This window comes from Mauremys mutica, chromosome 2, assembly GCF_020497125.1.
Source record: "Mauremys mutica isolate MM-2020 ecotype Southern chromosome 2, ASM2049712v1, whole genome shotgun sequence".
NCBI lineage: Eukaryota > Metazoa > Chordata > Testudines > Geoemydidae > Mauremys > Mauremys mutica.
The window spans coordinates 185,120,148-185,139,967 of NC_059073.1; the positions used below are offsets into that span (position 1 = coordinate 185,120,148).

Below are 19,820 nucleotides of genomic sequence, written 5' to 3' on the forward strand. Positions count from 1 at the left end.
GTTCGAAAAGTTTTGGATTTTTTTTAAGCAGAATTTTTTTTATTGTTTCTTTAAGCAATCAAACACAGCAAGCAGCAAATATTTGGCCACACACTTCTGAAATCCCAAACCATATTCAGGTTTTGGCAGACTAATTTCAGCTTTTCAATTAAAAAAAACACAACAAATTTTGAAGGAAAGCAGACATTGTCCGTGATTTTTTTCTAAAAACCCCTAGTTTTCGATCCAAAAAAGTTTTGACGGAAAATATTTGTCCAACCCTTTTAATGAGCTTTAGTGCCTTTTAGCACTAGCTGATGTTGAGACGCAGTGATACCTTGTAAAGAAGTTTTCTCAAAGCTGGGTTTGTGCCGAGATGCGGAAGGTTTATTTTTCCCAGGGCTGTCCGTGGAGGGGGCGGGAGCAAGTGGAGCAATTTGCCCCGGGCCCCGCAGGGGCCCCCATGAGAATATAGTATTGTATAGGATTGCAATTTTTTTATGGAAGGGGCCCCTGAAATTGCTTTGCCCCAGGCCCCCTGAATCCTCTGGGTGGCCCTGGCGAGCAGCCAGGACATGACGATGGCTAGCAGTCGTACTGCACTGTCTGCTGCCAGCCTAAGATGTAAAAGATAGTTGGAGTGGATCAAAACAAGAAATTGACCCGATTTGTTTTGTGAAATCAATGGCCTGCTAAACCCAGGGCTTTGAGTTCAATCCTTGAGGGGGGGCATTCTGTGTGACAGTTGTTTGTGTTTCTCCTTGATGCAAAGCCACCCTTTTTGTTAATTTTAATTCCCTGTAAGCCATGTCATCAGTTGCCCCTCCCTCCATCAGAGCAATGGCAGACAATTGTTCCACGCCTTTTTTCAGTGCAGAACCAGAAGCTGAAAAAGCAAAACCAGGCGAGGAGGCGACGGCAGCGCGGTGATGAAAATGATGAGGACATAGACATGGACATAGACTTGTCACAAAGTATGGGCCGGGCAATGTGCACATCATGCTGATGAGCTCTGCATGGTCACCTGTGCTGATCAGCTCGCCACGCTGGCCAAACAGGAAATGAAATTCAAAAGTTTGCGGGCCTTTTCCTGTCTACCTGGCCAGTGCATCTGAGTTGAGAGTGCTGTCCAGAGCGGCCACAATGGAGCACTCTGGGATAGCTCCCGGAGGCCAATACCGTTGAATTGTGTCCACACTACCCCAAATTTGACCCGGCAAGGCCGATTTCAGCGCTAATCCCCTCGTCAGAGGTGGAGTAAAGAAATTGATTTAAAGAGCCCTCTAAGTCGAAAAAAAGGGCTTTGTCATGTGGATGAGTCCAGGCTTAAATCGAGGTAATGCTGCTAAATTCAACCTAAAATCGTAGTGTAGACCAGGCCTATGTGTGTCCTGGGCCAAGAGCTGAGTGACAAAAAGTAATAGACCATCACAGGGTAGGAGTGGCTGTCAGCAGGGGGTACCAGAGGAGAAGACCCTGTTACACCATGCCTTTCTGGGGTGTGGACGGGGGCATGCTGGTAATGAGATACCCTTCTACATACAAGAAACTAATAAAAAAGGAAAATAAAACTCAGAAGGGAGAAGGGCCTAGAAATGGTGGAGCAATGAAAGTGACATAATTACAGAAAAACAATTAATTAAGTTTCAGAATAGCAGCCGTGTTAGTCTGTATTCGCAAAAAGAACAGAACAGTACTCCTGTTTTTAATGAATTAAATGAAAATAGCAAATGTTATAAAATCATTATAAACGATTCTGAGCTTTTAATATTAAAAGAAAATAGAGTCCATTATTTAACTAGCACAAAATAAGTGGATGAATAAAACTACAATATTAGCACATTCTTAGCACCAGATGACCCCAGAAAGTCCACTGTCCATAGACTACCCCACAGCCATAAGAACATGATTGAATCTGCAGCCCCCAGGAAGAACAATTACAGTTGCAATTGGTTTAATTGCCCAAATACCACCAGAATAAAGCCTGAGCCAGTTTCCTTGCCGGAGTTAGCTCCATTGACTTCAGTGGAATTATGCTCGCAAGGAATCTGGCCCTTTACATAGAACAGCTTCCTTCCTATAGCATATTTGGTTTTCTCTTGCTTTCTGGAGCAGTGTTTGAAATATCATAGATTTAAATCAAAACCATTAGTATATTAGTACCTTTAGCTGTGATAAATGTCTACATTATCCTCCCTTATGAGGAAGAGAGTGAAGCCATGAATTTTTCATGTCAGAGCTAGTACAGTCACCCATAGATTACATTACACTGTTGACAAAATGTTAGATTAAGGCAGGACTATTTTTAGAATCAAATATGTTACCTTCAAAAGCAAGGTGAAGCCAGGGATTGAACGGGACTCCATCATATACCATTCTTACTATATTGGATGACAGAGATGATAATACATTCATTGATTTCATTTTATTTGTATCTAGCATTCCATCTTGCAAGGAACTTTATAAACTGTGGGACAGTGTTGCTTGCCCCTTCTGGAGTAGCAGAGCTCTTTGGATCTGGCCAGTGGCTTGTGCAAAGAGGGAATGCTGCCCACAAGTTGGGTGGATGAATTTGGCTCTCCCCTCCTCCATATAATTCCCCTCTCTAAGCTTGTTTGCTTGAGCTTTGAGCACAGTTGAGTGGCAGATTTCACCCAGAGAGGTATATTTTCAGTCAGGCTGCAGCCCAACCTCCTTGCTTGCAGATGTAAACTGCTCCCATATGCCTGTCTGCATTTTTGCACCTGCAAAATTAATTGTAGGCTCACATTGGATTAGATACACCTGTAACATCTGATCTGTACCCATGACCAGGTCGTTACAACCATTCTGAGCTGTGGCCGTGATTGAAGTGCAGGTGCAAAAGCACTGGTGCAATTTGAGCCCACAAACAGGTATCCACCCTTCTGAAAATATATATCTGAGCTGATAGTGCCTTTGCTATTCCTTTTGGGAAAGGCATTAGCTCTCCAAAGAAATAATTTAGCTCTATAGTGAAACAGGCAGAAGTGTGGCATGAACTCTAGCAGATAATAGATTGACCACTTTGAAAATTCTGCAACTAACAATTATGTCACATTACCAACTACCTTGCTAAGTTGATGTAATGAGGTTACATGTTTATTTTATTTATACCCTGTAAATTTTCTCCCTGTAAATAAACTTTCTTTTTAGAGACTATTGAACAATGGACATTCTTGTGAATACCAGCTGTTTGGGGATATTTAAAATAGCCTTTGGTGCTCATGACCAGTAGTATCTGAATGCCTCAACATATTAATGATCTAAATACTAATGACTGTATAAAAACAATTTCTAAAAAACAACTTCTATAAATTCGACCTAATTTCGTAGTGTAGACATACCCTTAGTTCCACCCCTTTTGGGATAAATTGAGACCAGCACCACCATAGACTGGTTGCTCACATCTTTATCCCATCGTCATCTCCTGTGTGCTCGGCAGAAGATGCTGCATTACGATTGCAAGCCATCATCATCTCCTGGCTGCTCGCCAGAAGACAGTGCAGTACAACTGCTAGCCATCGTCATCTCCTGGGTGCTTGGTAGAAGATGGTAATGACCTGGCTGAGAGTCACTCCTATGTCTGTTCAGGTGCCCCTGACCGACTTCACCGAGGTCGGCTAAAAGAGCACCCAGGAGTACGACAACAATGGCTACCAATCATAATGTACCATCTGCTGCCAAAAGGCAATGAGCTGCTGCTGTGTAGCAATGCAGTCCCATGTCTGCCAGCACCCAGGAGACATACGGTGACGGTGAGCTGAGCGGGCTCCATGCTTGCCGTGGTATGGCATCTACTCAGATAACCTAGGAAAAAAGGTGTGAAACGATTGTCTGCCATTGCTTTCACGGAGGGAGGGAGAGGGGGGCCTGACGACATGTATCCAGAACCACCCGCGACACTGTTTTTGCCCCATCAGGCATTGAGATCTCAATCCAGAATTCCAATGGGCAGCGGAGACTGTGGGAACTGTGAGATAGCTACCCACAGCTGCCCACAGTGCAACACTCCAGAAGTCGACACTAGCCTTGGTACTGTGGATGCAGTCCACCGACTTAAAGCACTTAGAGCATTTTGTGTGGGGACACGCACAATCGACTGTATAAAATGATTTTTAAAAAACAACTTCTGTAAATTCGACCTAATTTCATAGTGTAGACATACCCTTAGTCCCACCCCTTTTCGGATAAATTTAGATCAGCACCACCATAGACTGGTGGCTCACATCTTTATCCAACTTCATCCTTCTAGCTTTTGCCTCCAGGGGTTTTCCTCAGTGGACCAGTAGGGGAATTTAGGCCTGTCCTCTACTCTGGATTCCAGTTCAGGAACCCTGTCATAAGCAGCTATGGTCCGTCTATTCAGAACTGCTGCTTCCTACCTCAGCCTAGCTAGGTCTTTCCACCAGCCCCTTCCTAGACTCACTACTTCACAGATTCCCCAAAGGGAAGTAGGTTAGTTACAGGTAACAAAGCAAATGCAGCAAGCCTACCAACCCCAGCTAATCTCTGGCACCTAGCAGTCTCAGGGTAGCCCCAGCACAGCCCTGCTGAGGAAGTCTCAAGATAGCCCCAGCCAAGCCTTCCTGCCAGGAGCCAGCACAAGAATGCCACTACTGAGTTGATCTTTCTCTCTTTTGACTTCTCCCTCAGGCTTGCTGCCTTTTGCAGGTGTGAGGCTTTGGCTACACTTGCATTTCAAAGCGCTGCCGTGGCAGCGCTGCCGCGGCAGCGCTTTGAAGCGCTAAGTGTAATCAAAGCACCAGCGCTGGGAGAAAACTCTCCCAGCGCTGTCCGTACTCCACTTCCCTGTGGGGAATAACGGACAGCGCTGGGAGCGCGGCTCCCAGCGCCCAGGGCTTTGACTACACTGGCGCTTTGTAGCGCCGCAATTTGCAGCGCTGCAGAGGGTGTGTTTTCACACCCTGCTGCAGCGCTGCAAATTTGTAAGTGTAGCCAAGCCCTAAGAATGGGGCTGATTGAGCCCACAAGTTCTCATTAATCCCTTCCCAGCCTGTGTGGGGTCTGTATGCTCTATCACAGCCTCCAGTATCTGCATGCATACATTTCAGCAGCTCTGCATTTACCAACAAACATATGTCTAAATATGGTCAAAACTTCCTTTCCACTCAATGGTCTCTCTCCGTGCAAAATAGGGGTGCCAGGTGTCCAGTATTCAACCAGAACACCCGGTTGAAAAGGGACCCTCCCCAGCCCAGTGAAAATGAGCGAGTGAGTGAGGGTGGGGAAGTGCGAGTGACGGAGGGAGGGGGGATGGAGTGAACAGGGTGAAGCCTCAGAGAAGGGGCAGGGCAAGGGTGTTCGGTTTTGTGCGACTGGAAAGTTGGCAAAAATGCATGACAAGGAACAGCTTCTCCCAGGATCCCAGGACAGGACTGACTGTCAGACAAATCTGTGGAGGCCAGTAATTCCCCCAAAACCCCAGGTCCCAGCCTGACCCATGGAGAGAGTCCTCCTGCACTCCCCTCTGGCTCCTGCCTTCAGAAAGGCAACACAGTCATCTCCCCTCCGTATTGCCATTCACTGCCTGGCCTATGACTGCAGTGTGTGAGCCAGATTTTCATTCGGTGTAAATCAGGGTACCTCAAATGACTTCGGTGTAACTATGCTGATTGACAGTGATTGAGAACCAGGTTCTGGGACTTTTTTGATGAGGTTTGCAAAGCACACAAATAAAGCTAGTGCTGTTTCAAGCCATGTTACTTTTATGCTCCCCTTTAACCATAGGGTGTCAAGTCTCTCATGCCATTCCCCTTCTATAAGCTCCAGCCAGATCCCTGTGTCTGGAAGGGACACAGACAGACAGAGGGGTATTACAAGATGTTACTTTCCCCATTTTTTGCACCATCCGTTTCTTGCCCTCCACAGAAGATAAACACTAGGGCGCTTAGACTTGGACGATATTGCAGATAATGAGCTCAGTGATATTATTAGGTCTCTCTGAGTTTCCTTAAAGTTTCACAAGTTCCAAGGAACTCTTCTGAGTGTTCTATTGATCAGTTTGGGCTGTGTGGGTATGTTTAAATAAAAAGGGTACAAGTTGCCTTCCCCACCATCATCCTTGTGCAGGGACCACACACTAGTCCAGTCCATATTCCCCAGGGCATGAAAAGACTGGGGCTTCTGGTGCCAAGAGTGGAGATCTAGATTTCCCACAGACATAGGAATAGCATGAGGTCCTGTCCTGCCCTCCTAGTACTTGTCAGTAGAATTGAGTTGGCACAGGGGGAATACCCAGTGAAGAGGGTAAAAGAGTGCTGTGGTGGGCTTTGTTGTGTTCTGTGCCATAGTACTATCACAGGTGCTGACCTGGATCCCCTGCTTTCACCAGGGCGATTCTGGAATAATTCCAATGAGTTATATTGGCGTAAAGCCAGTGTAAATGAGAGCAAAATGAGAACACTATGCTTTTTTTCAGTCACAATGTCTCTACAAGCTGTTGCCAGTACACAGACCTTCCTCCCCCATTCCCTACAACGCCCATGGTGACTTTAAAGGCTCCTTCTTCTTCAGGTCACATCTCTGGATCTCATGTCTTTCCCAATTCTTCTTTCTACATCTCCTTGCTTTTTTGTGTTTTCCAACATACTTATTTGTTCCCTCTCTAGAAGAGATGAAAAAATTCATGTTGAAGTGACAGAATCCATTTCCTCTGTGAGCCTTTTATCGCTGATTTTGACTCTACTTCTCCATCCTTTTCTAGGGTAACTTCTGATGTTCCCATTATTATATCCGCTTTTTCCATGTTATTCATCTGTATATACTAAATTCCCATACTTTGCTGAATATCTCCTCTATGAGTTTTAATAGGTATGTCCAACACTGCTTTAATTTGATCATCATCTATCTTACTTTTAATTTCTCGTTCTCAAAACTTCATTTCTTGCTGCATTAACTCCATTCCTCTCCTTGGCTCTTCAGCCACTAATGAAATGAATCTAATGAACATCCATAAAATACCATTTCTCATGTGTCCATGAAAATGTTATTATCATTTTTGATTACAACATAGATGGGCCTGAATGGAATCAAAGAATTAAAAATACCCAACCCAAGCTTTAAAAAAAGAATGGATCATTTTGTAACTTTCCCCCATCTCTAAATGTTGTTTTATAATCCACAAATCTCTTCAATATTAGGAATTTACAGATCATTTGTCTTACAATTCCTGTGGTGTCATAACAAAGCTGAAATATGTATGTGTCTATTTACCTCTTTAGAAGCTTAGTCAGCTATTAGTAGTAAATTGTGCTGATTACAATGATCTAAACCAGATCCTGATTTCAGTCATACGGGGTTTGATCTGGAATATTTCTATTAACTTCATTTCCACTGTGTGGAATTATTTTATTAATGTTTATTTTGAACCAAACAGATGATCTGTAAAAACACAGTTACTAAATAGAATGTACAATATGTGCAGCAATAGCAGTCTGGTCTAATACAGACTGATTAGTGTTCCCAAACCAAACATACATTATAACTCTTTGCTTAGCCGGTGCATATCACCCTAAATTTGCTCATTTTCTCCCAGTTATTTTCCCCACTTGACATAATGTAAATCATTCATTATATCCTAGGCAGACACCAGAACATCATCTTTAAGGATGACTTTCCTCACTGCACCAAGTGATAGCAGAAGTCATTTCCCCAAAGCTAAGCACATTACACCTGTATCCGGCAGACCTAGTAGGCAGAGGCAGATTAAATATTCAGAACTGGAGACATAGGACTGGTTTACACTGGGAATTTATATTAGTGTAGCTGTGTCACTTGGGGTGTGAAAAAAATCCCACACTCCTGAGAAATGTAGTGATGCTGACCTAATCCCCAGTGTCAGTGGCAGATTAGCCACTGGACCAATGGGGCCTGTGCCCAAGGGCTCCAGGCAATTGGGAAAAAAAATTGGAAAAATCCTGCCGGGGTGCAGGGGAAGCCTCCTGCGCCTCGACCCCCACTCCCCGGTAGGAGCGCTGGTGGGGTGGTGGAGGGCGACTGCTGGTGGAAAGGGTGGACAGGGGCCCCCACTTGCTCGGGCCCAGGACTCCACAACAGTAATCTGCCTCTCCCCAGTGTAGACAGTTCTAGGTCAACGGAAGAATTTTTCCATCAACCTAGCTACCACATCTCCTGGAGGTGATTACCCACACCAATGAGAAAACCATCTGCGAAGGTAGTGTCTATGCTGAAGCACTACAGTGGCACAGCTGCAGCGGTTTTAGTGCAGACATACCCACAATTACATCAGATATAAGCAAAGTATGTGATAAATGTATTGACTGCCAATGTCAGTGCTAGCATTCACCCTCCTTGACAGAATCTACTTTAAATAACCACTCAGAGGTTTCGTAGGAGCTATGTTTAGCTAAATGTAACCCTTCTGCCAGGCCGAAACAATAGCAGCAAGGGCCGGGTTCAATACATAGGGGTCCCTTCCCCACAACATAATGCAAACCAGCTCTAGCCCCCACCCAGTGACCTGGGAAAATCTTACACACACCTCTGGGCGCCTCGAGGAGGCAATACTTCCCCTCTCGCAAGCACAGACTCTTGGTGTAGCAGAAAAGGTTTAATTACATGAGATAAACAACAAGCATTAAACTGGGAAAATACCTCAACTAGAGTTCATAGGTCAAACCGTGAGCAAAGACCCACCCCAGCAAATTGGGCCGTGTCCTTCTCTCGGGGCCCTTGAGTCCAGCAACCCCCCAAATCACCCACAGTCCCAAAAGTCCCACAATCCAAAAGTCTCTGTCCCGGGTCAGTGCAGCCCCAGAGTTCAAGAGTCTCTCTGCAGAGGTCCCCCTCCCCAGCCTGGGTAGAAAGGGGCACCTTACGTGGGTTCGGGGCCAACTGCCCTGCCTCTTCGTGGGGTTCTGCTTCCACTAGTCGTCCCCGCAAACAGCTCAGCTCCGCTTGCTCTGTGGGCTGCTCCGCTCTGCCAGCTGCTCTGGCCCACCAGCTGTCCTGTGAGCCACTCTAGCCGTCCTCACGAGCTTCTTGGCTCCACTCACCCAGGGCTGCACAAACTGCTCCACTCCGCTCTGCCAGCTGCTCTGCTCCACGGTATTGCTTCAGGCTCCCCCACTCATAAGCACAGTACTCAGTGCTCTCAGCTCAGCAAGTCCAGCTCTTCAGTGATTCCAGCTCATAGTAGGGGAGCCCCAGTGCCAGTGAGTTCAGCTCAGTAACCTGTATCTAGATTCTTAAGGGAATCAAAAATTAACTCTGACATTCCACAGTGGAGAGAGGCACCAGTGGACTGGTGCTTCTGGCTCACACAAGAAGCCTGCACCACTCAGTACAGATATCTGTCCCCAGCTTCTCTCCTTTCAATGGGTTTTGGAACTCATGTGCCCCATCTAGCAAGCGCTATCCAGCTGACAATGAAACCCCCCATCACAAGACAATTTTGTAGTTCCCCATTTACCCAGGGTGACAACATTTCATTCCTCCTGCCCCAATAACAACGAAATTGGGGCTCTCACAGCTGTGAAAATAACCATCCCATGCTGCTTTGCGGTATGCTAAGTGGGGTGGGAGTGCCCATGCAAATAACCGAAATACCAATGCAACACTTTAAACTTCGTTCTGCACTCCCCATAATTTACCACCAGATGTCAGGGTGGGGCTCATCCTGACTCTGCTTACATAAATAACTGATGTTTTCTTACTGTGCCCATCCCTGTAGTATCTAAGTGAATCTATGAAGAATCTTTTTCTGTAAACCTTAAGAAGAGAGACCCAGAGGTGTGTTTAATCCTTACATTGCTTCTCGGCAATCAAACTAGGCTGATGACTGTCTCTTTCCCATTTAGGTTATGGTCCAAACCTTCAAGCTCTCTGCACCTGAAACTCCCACTGAAGTCATTAGAAATTCCTCATGCAGGGCTTGTGAGATTGGGTTTATGAGATTGTGAGATGGGGTGTTTTAACCCCACACCTGGGTCAAAAGGGTTAAAGAACTGCACTGAACAAGGCTGGCTCCACCCCTCCAGCCCTGTCAGTCATGTGAGAGGTGGAATAAGGGTTTTAAAGCAGGAAGTTCCAGGCAGTGGTGGGCAGCTCTGGGAGAGAGTAGTAATAGCTGTACAGCCCCCAAGAGGCACTCCTGGAGGACTTTGGGGAACTGCCCTCAAGAAGATCATTTGCTGATTCCTAGGCAGCAGGCCCTGGTATACCAGCCGGGCAGGATAGGTTTGGCAAAGCCCTAAGGTGAGCTGTTAAGTGTTCTGTGCAGCACCCTTCCTGGGGGTAATGAACTGGGGACTATGCTAAAATAGCTTGGGGGTGGGGAGCCAGGAACCTCCATCTCTTTCAAATGCCGACAAGACTCTTGGGCTTCATTTAGTATTGAGAGAACTCTTGTTTATGTGGGCAGAGGTGTCCTGTGGATTTAGCTGTGCCCAGATGGCAGGAGGTGCTGGGCAGTAAGCAGAGGCGTGTAACAGCCCCCTATAATCTCTGGAATCAGTTGTTCAAAATTCTTATGTGCCAGTCAGATTGTTCAGTCATTCCTGTTGATTTATAATACAGCATATTATAAAGTGGCCTTATTTAAAAATGTCTCTTTTATCATTTTTTAAATGTTAATTTAGCATGCATTGTCCCTACTGCCCCTGTAGAGTCTTTGTATAGTTAAACACCAATATGTGTGGTGCTGGTCTGTTGTGAATTTAACAATTATAGTTCCTGTTCTGTACTGTCAAACGCATGTGGAGAATCAGGCCTGCCAAGCGGGAGGTCTGGGCTCAGGGTAGCTGCACACAGAACCCCGTTCTCCACTCTGTAACAAAAAGCGATGCTTTTTAACTGCTGCTTCCTGTTACTGGTGGTCCAAGGAGGATCTGACCATTTGCACCAGTGGCAGCAGCATCTTCCTTTACCTGCTCATCTAGCTGCAGGGGGCGGGGGGGGGGAGAAAAGAAGAGGGTTAAAAAATGTTGCAGCTACAGCTAGAGCAAGTGCTGAGGCAGGCATTGGTAGAAGCAGGAGCCAGCAGCTTCCTAGGTCTGGCAGCAGAACACAGAGATGCAAAGGGTTGTCTGTCTTTAAGAGTGAGACTCAAGGCCAAAGAGTGAGACTTTCCAGGTGGTGTGTTAGGTCATTGCTTAAGACAGGGACTCTCGTCTTCAGGCCTTGGTGACATCCAATAGTCCAGGTTTTTAATCCAATCAGCAGGTAATAGTTTGTTTTAAAATGTACACTGCTTAATATTGCATATGAAACATTTAACTGTCCTAATTCATACTGAAGTCTAGGGCTTGAGAGAATTCTATATGCAATGCAAACTAGTGGATTTTAATAAAAGCAATTATTGGCTGATTGGAACAAAATCCTGGATGGTTGCAGATCCCTGGGGACATAGGCGGCACCTAATGGAGGCTGGGGGAGGCTAAGTCTTCCCAAACCTCTCGCTGCCAGAGGGGTGGGCAGTGGCGGATTACCGCATGGGCCCATGACCAATTTGGGGCCCCCAAAATATCTCTCCCCCCCTCCTCAAGGCCATGGTGGGGGCACAGAGCTTTTTAGGTCTCAGTGCTGCAGTGAGGGGGGGAAACGGAGGGTGGAAAGGAGCGAGTGGGGAGTGGGTATCAGGGGAAGAGGTGGAATGGGGTGGGGCCAGGGGTGGGGTGTGGCCAAGGGGTGGTACTGTGGTCCCGGCCGGGGCTGAACTCTCAGCCCCTCTTTGTGGCCCCGACCAAGTTCTCAGTCCTCCACCACGGCCGGAGCCATGGGAGAGCTGAGAGCAGCGAGCAGGGGCGGGGCTTCGGCCAGAAGAGGTTGGGCTGGGGGCTAGCCCTCCCCAAGGGGAAGCTTCACCTGCCACCCATGCTGGGGACATGAATTTGTGTGGTTTAAATCTTGAACTGTATTTTGCAGAACCCTCAAAGTTTCAGTCAAGTCCTGCTAATTATTTTTGGGCAAACTCCAATATTTTTTTACCATAAAGTATTCACACACACACACACAACCTCCAATGCGAGCCTGTAGTCTACATGGTTACCAGAGTACACAAGTTTGGAAAGCAGTTTAGCCCTGTATCTGAGGCCCTGGATGTACTGTTGTCTCTTGCAGCGCCCGCGTAAAAATATTTTAAATCTTTATATATTCAAAATGAGTGAGATAAACTTAGGAATGTGTGTGAGAGTGAGATAGCATGCTAATAAGTGAGTTTCACATCCAATGAGTGAGACTTGACATGTCTGAAAACCAGGAAGCGAAGGTAAGGCAAAACGTGAAAATATCGGATCGAATCTAACATCATAGCATTAACTTATAAGTAAAAAACAGCTAAGCATCCATACACATGTTTAACTAAGCGGGGACCTTTCAGATACATGCACTGTGATAGAGCAGTAGTCCCGCCATTTTTAAAATTAAAATCAACACTTCCTAGCAGTGTAGGAGGTCATTAAACATTTCAGTGCATGGCCCAGCATCTCTTTTTCTAAAAAGAGGTGTCAGGATGTTCAGGCAAATGAGCCATTCAATTGGCTTAACTTTCCTGCCCGCTTTCTAATTTGCTTTTAATGAAGATATAATTAAGAGGTAATGTCACTAGAGCAGAACATTGTCACAGGATAATGGCCTCCTGCTGCTACATAAATGGAAAATGCAGTAAATACAGAAGGAAAGCCAAGATGTTTATGTTCAATGCAGGAGACATTGATCCTATGACACTGTCCTATTCCAATAACTTTAGTTGTGTATTACAAAAGAAATGCTGTACAGTAGATTGTCATTTCTGGCCTCAGCCTGCTGCATAGGAATCAATGCCAAGGCTCCTGTTGGGACTTTGCTGGGGGTGGGAGCATGCCCTTCTTCCGAGAGCTACTGGAGGGGTAGGCTAATAATTGCTCACTTTAACCTCATTGTCCAATTGCATTCTGATTGCAGTAGGAAACAGCAATTGCGTGTTACAGTGGACCAATACAAGGGAATAATATATCCATAGTAGAATTGTTTTAAAGGGTTTACTTTTCATAATAAGTTGCCTTCTGATGAGTGGTATTAAACTTTTCAGTGAATAATGTCCATCTTCTGGCGTCTGATTAGCAGAAGATGCTAATCAGATACAAAACGGAGTCCATTTTGTAACCTAGCAGTTACCACTAGCTACCACTATATTTCAGGAGGCAAAATTATTTTCATTCTAACCCCCATTGTCACTTGTTCTTAGTTTTCCAAAAACTTTTCATTTGGGGAGAAAATTCTCTGCCCTAAGGTGATTTTAATATCTATAGATAAAAGCCAAATATATCTATAGCCATTTTTGCATTATGAAGGGTAACAAAAGATACTCTCGCCTAAAGCTAAGACCATCTTTTCAGGCAGAAAGCTGCATGAAATAATAGTAGTTATCCTAAAATATGGATAAACCTTGAAAGTTAACTTCCTGTGAAATTAGTATTTTTAGATGAACCGCCTTTGCTCTGTTTGAAATACTTCGGGTTTTAAATTCACAAAGTAAAGAAAACAACTTTTACACCTCCCAGTGCACCCAAATAATAATAGTGCCTACCTTTTGTGCTCAACCGGTCTCAAAGAAGGTCAGGATCACTATCCCTCTTTTACAAATGGGGAAACTGAGTGACAAAGAGATTAAGTGACTTCCTAAAGTCACCCACCCAGCGAGCCGAGACTTGAACCCAAGTGTGCCAAGTCCCAGGCTAGGGCTTGATTGACTAGCCCACACTGTTCCAAAGAGAAACTAGAGCATTGAAAATAGTGTGCATGCATGTGACTCTATCTGATTGCTCTCAATGATACTGCTGTAAATCCATGAGTAACCTCACTGAAGTAAGTGGAATGCTTCTGCATTGGCACCAGTGTCACCCAAGCAGAATTTGACCCAGAGTTTGCAGTGTAACTTTGTAAATCCATCAGGCTCTGATGTAACCCTCTGAGTAACTGTCAGTTACCTAATTTGAACAGTGATTTCTTCAAAGGAACCCAAAACATTAAATACCGAAACTATACCCATGAAATGTTAAATATACATAGTTAAAATCAAAGGTTAGGAAATGCAAAAGTTAGGGGTCCTACAGTAATGTTAATGCTACTGTTTACACATATGAGCCTCAATCCTGAATAGGTTCTATTTGTGGTTCCCCAATTTTTTGGGGGGGGAAAGGGGGAATTCAGCCACCAGTTCAGTTCAGAGTAGCTTGGGGCCATCCTCTGGCTGGGAATTGCCCTCTGGGAATGTCCCTCTAGTCACCTGCTATGCCAGGAGCTGAGGGGAATAGTGTAGGAGCTGGCTATGCTGGCTTGGGAGATCTGGCTGTTTTCTGGTTCCTTTGTACCGCAGGAGTAGTGAGAAGGGATCATAGCTGTGCACAAAACAGAAGCTGTATAGTATTTTCTATTCCTGTTCTTCTTATTGCTGTTTGTTTGATACATACCGTTAACACACACTTAGGATGATAAGTTCCATTCTCTTTCAATTAGATTTATGTTCCTAAGTACCTAAGTCACTTTTGAAAATGAGTGTTAGGCTTCTGACTCACTTAGGCACTTTTGATAATATCACTCTGTGTCTCCAAGGCCTGTCCTACGTTGGTGTGGTGCAGAGTCACCCCAGGGATAGTTCTGGGAAGTACAGTGCATCCCTGAGCACCATACCTGCCAGAGCTCCTGAGGGCAGAGGAAGTGTGTACACTGTGGCCACCCCTTAGTAGAGTACACACTCTGGCGAGCTCTATTGCCTCGTTCAAGGCAGTTGAGGGGCGTATGTGTGAGGCTACAGCAGGAGGTATTAGTGGGGCACAGTCCTGATGTAAGCAGGGTCTGAATGAGCTCTTCCCTAACATCTAGTGATGAGCTGGGGAAGAGGACTTCAGGAACTGACCTTGTTTGCATGGATACACACCCCCTGCCTAAGTGAGCAGCATGATCACCTTTGGATGGTGCTGGATCACAAGACACTTTGTTATTCAATGCAGGGGAAATAAATGGTTGTTTTCCTTGTTGTGTGAATCAAGGGCAGCAGAACTGTGCTTGGCATGCCCTGAACTCTGATTCTCCAATGACCAAGGACAACAACTGTGAGTGAGGTGCAGTGGAGGGAGAAGGCAGGAGAATGTTAAAGGAACTTTTGTTTGTTGGACTTTCTGTCTGCCAGGTGAGAACCTGAGGCAAAGGACACTGCCTCGCATTCTCCCTCATGGTCTTATGTTTATGAATCCCGCTTGCAGCGTTTTCCCAAGTTAATGTTGGGTTACTTTCTCCTTTTTTTTTTTAATTAAAAGTTTCTTTTCTACACACAGTCTCAGTGCTTTTGAGAGGGGAAGTATTGCCTCTTAGAGATGCCCAGGGGGTGGTGTGTATTTTCCCAGGTTACTGGGTGGGGGCTCAAAACGGTTCTGTGTTGCATTGTTAAAATGGAGCCCCTAGATATTGAACCCAGCCCTTGCCGCTGCCGACTCCACCTGTTAGAAGGGTTACACACGCTATCAGGAGAACACATGGGAGGAGGGAGTCTTCACTGTAGCGCAAAGGTGCCACAAGGCCCCTTCTAGAGAATATTACTGATGCAATAGGCTCTCTGTGAGAGGCCCAGGTAAAGAATCATTCTGGGAGAGGCAGGGGGCAGAAGGGATAATGGCAGGGACCCTGTGTATCCCTGCAATAGCACATGGACGCCTTCATAACAGGGGTGCAAGTTAGCACAACACTTTGTGTTGTCCTTGACGATGCCAGGGCCCTGGCATCACACTAATGCTTATACAGGCGTGAATCTGAGCCAGGGAATGCAACTGTGCCTGGCTTCTGTAGTCCCAGCAAAAGGCCAAGTTAACATTGCTGTGGGAACCTTAGCATAAATAGCAACAAGGGCAAAACTTCCTTCTCTTTATTCCTAAAATCATTGTATCTTCAGGGCTATCCTAGAAGAACGGCCATACTGGGTCAGACCAAAGGTCCATCTAGTCCAGTATCCTGTCTACCGACAGTGACCAATGCCAGGTGCCCCAGAGGGAATGAACAGAAGAGGTCATCATCAAGTGATCCATCCCCTGTCGCCCATTCCTAGCTTCTGGCAAACAGAGGCTAGGGACACCATTTCTGCCCATCCTGGCTAATAGCCACTGATGGACCAATCCTCCATGAACTTATCTAGCTCTTTTTTAAATCCTGTTATAGTCTTGGCCTTCACAACATCCTCTGGCAAGGAGTTCCACAGGTTGACTGTGCATTGTGTGAAAAAATACTTCCTTTTGTTTCTTTTAAATCCTCTGCCTATTAATTTCATTTGGTGACCCCTAGTTCTTGTGTTATGAGAAAAAGTAAACAACACTTCCTTATTTACTTTCTCCACACTAGTCATGGTTTTATAGACCTCTATCATATCCTCCCTTAGTCATCTCTTTTCCAAGCTGAAAAGTCCCAGCTGTTCCTTACCCCTAATAATTTTTGTTGCCATTTTCTGAACCTTTTCCAGTTCTAATATATATTTTTTGAGATGGGGTGACCACATCTGCACATAGTATTCAAGATGTGGGCGTACCATGGATTTATATAGAGGTAATATGATATTCTCTGTCTTATTATCTATCCCTTTCTTAACAATTCCCAACATTCTGTTTGCTTTTTTTGACTGCTGCTGCACATTGAGTGGATGTTTCCAGAGAACTATTCACAATGACTCCAAGATCTCTTTCTTGAGTGGTAACAGCTAATTTAGACCCCATCATATTATATGTATAGTTGGGATTATGTTTTCCAATGTGCATTACTTTGCATTTATCAACATTTAATTTCATCTGCCATTTTACTGCCCAGTCACAAAGTTTTGTGAGATCCTTTTGTAGCTCCTAACAGTCTGCTTGGGATTTAACTATCTTGAGCAGTTTTGTATCATCTGCAAATTTTGCCACCTCATTGTTCACCCCTTTTTCCAGATCATTTATGAATATGTTGAAGAGGACTGGTCCTACTACAGACCTTTGGTGGACACCATTACCTCTCTGCATTCTGAAAGCTGACCATTTATTCCTACCCTTTGTTTCTTATCTTTTAGCCAGTTACCAATCCATGAGAGTACCTTCCCTCTTATCCCATGACAGCTTACTTTATTTAAGAGCCTTTGCTGAGGAACCTGGTCAAAGGCTTTTTGAAAATCTAAATACACTATATCCATCCACTGGATCCCCCTTGTCCACTTGTATACTTCAGCAGTAGTATACCAGAGGGCTGTCATCAGGACAAGTGGATAATGCTGTACACTGAAAAGGAAAACATGCCACTGGGGCAAGAACAAGAACCAATGAGTTTCCCTTTAAATGAATAGGAAGCTTGCAAGATTTCCCCTTATCCCATGGGAGCATTTCACTTTCCGGTGGGTAGCAGCATAAATTACACCTATTGGTGGAAATAAAGATGTTTTATGGTTGTCCAGACTGAACTATGATTGATTAGCAGTCTAACAAATCATTCCATTCCTCCCACTGGCTTTTAAGCTACACTACACACAACATTCATTTTTCCTTTAAAGATGCTGGGGAGGGGACAACAACCATAACCATAACACAGATGAGTTTTAAACACCCTGTAATTTTCCTCCATGGAAAACACAATTACAGCAGATGTTCCCTGTAAGGATGTCTCTGGGAGCTGGGCTCATGAGCATTAAGTATGTATTATAAGATGATTATTACACTGGAAGGAAAAATAACAATTGCATAATAAGATGTGGGGTGTTGGGAGAGGGGATGAAGAGTGAACTTGTGCTGTTTCTTGAAAGGTACTGTTATGAAAGGTGCTATGAACATTATTTGGCATGACAGGGGGTACTGGTACAGAGTATTTCCAGCGAGAGAGGGTGAAATTGTAACAAATCAGTATGCATGCGCTTTTCTCTGTTGATATGTTGTTGTTTTTCTATTACATTAAAGGGGAACATCTTTTATCTCTTTGTGATTAGGGTGGGATGTGACACTGCCTAATGCAGAAGGGAGCTGTAATATCAAGAAGACAACCGTGAAATAGCACATTACACACTGAACTGAACAGCAGGCTCATTTACATTCTTTTAATTTGGAAATATGAAAACTCAGGAACTGTGCTCTCTCCTTGTGTTTCCTTATTTGGACAACATGTGAATTTCATGTATGATAATTTAGCATTTAACTGGTACAAGAAGTGCAAATGCCAGGAGTGAATGTTTCAAAGCAGACAGCAGTAACGACAGCTTTCTTTGTAAATAACATGTGGTGTAAACCAATTCTAAGCATTATACAGCACACGCCGCTTTCACTGCCTGGGCCTGATCCTGCAGAGCCTTACACACACCAGTCATCTCTTAGAAAGCTGGTGTGAAGTTTGTAGGATTGGGCCCTTTGCCCTTGCTGCTCTGGTGTGAATGCTATGAAGTGGGCAGCTGGATGTAAAAGACTAAACTTGACCAGGCTCAAGTTTTCCTGTGTTTTGAAGTAATTTTCCAGTAGCCTTCAAAATCAAAGAATCACAAATGACGGTGCTAGGAGTAGGAAAAGACCTTTGGATCAACAACCTCAATCCTGTGCTGAGCAGAATCTTTTACATTACTCTCAATAGTACTTTATCCAGCCTATTTGTGAATCCCTCTGATGATGGTGACTCATGTTCAATAACTTACTTACTAAGCAGCTTATTCTTTTGCCTGTGTAACAGGCCTTATTAGTAAGACATTTCTTGTGTATCTAAACTGAGTTGTTTGTTCCACTTTTAATTTTAGACCCTTTTACTGTCTCAGCTACAGGGAAGGTCCATTCTCATACCACACAGATATTAGCACAGTCTTATCCTGTTCATCTCAATAGCACCTTTCCCATATAAATGACATTCCATGAGCCTGTCTTCATATGCTATATCCTCTCTTCCCTGTCTCATTTTAGTTGCCCGTCTTTGAGCTCTCCCTAACTTTTTAATGTCCTCTTTAGAATGAGAGGTTTAAAAATGCACGCAGCATTTCAAGTGTACCCAGGCTACATAATGCTGCATTTATTACTACTTTTGTCATATAAGAGATTCGTTTCTATATATGCACTCTGGGATAGCAGTTGCTTATATTGCAGTGTGAGCTCATACACACTTTATTACAAACCCCAGGTCTTTTCCTATATTAATGTTTTCTAAATAGCAATTTCCCATTTTATATCCATGTTGATTGTTGTTATTTCTCCCTAGGTGCATTACTGTCACATTTATCAATATTAAATAAATCTCATTTTGTTGGTATCAGTCCACGTTTCTGAGTTCGCCAGAGAGTTCCACAATTAAGATTTACTATCCCTAACTTTTAAAACATATATAATATTTGTTTTCAGTAGCAAATTGCCCCATAAGGACCAAATGTAAAATATGCAGTTCAGAGGAAACAAACTTTGAGAGAGAATTTGAGTGGGGGGGACCAAACCATAAAGGGAGCAAAAAAGTTTAACCTCTTCTCACAAGATATTAAGAAGTCCTTCTGTACCTCCCTTGCTAATGCGCTCTCACTTGTATTGTTATTAATTAGAGCTGTCTGGAGGACAACAATTCCATTTTGTGACAACATTTGAATAGGCTTTGCACAGCTTGATTTTTTTTTTTATAATTCCACAGATAATATTGAAGTTTGTTTTTAAGCATTTTTTCTGATTTTTATCCATTTATATTTTCACACTTGCCCAAAGTAATGGGGGAGGAGGTCACACAATAATTATTTAGTGACAACCGATGTCGAGATTCAAAAAGTTAAAGCTTTATAACCACTAAAACACAAATTGTCAACATCACATGTCAAAATACACAAAGTAAATCTCTTTAAATCCAAC

At 44.2% G+C, this 19,820-nt stretch overlaps 1 long non-coding RNA gene across 1 annotated transcript in view; it reads left to right on the top strand.

Moving 5' to 3' along the window:
- Positions 1–18,819, top strand: part of LOC123364743 — a 159,882-nt gene extending 141,063 nt beyond the window's left edge. The window contains exon 5 of the long non-coding RNA XR_006577248.1: positions 17,948–18,819. This is a non-coding gene — a long non-coding RNA (uncharacterized LOC123364743). The remainder of the gene's footprint in view (positions 1–17,947) is intronic.
- Positions 18,820–19,820: the final 1,001 nt, after the last annotated feature.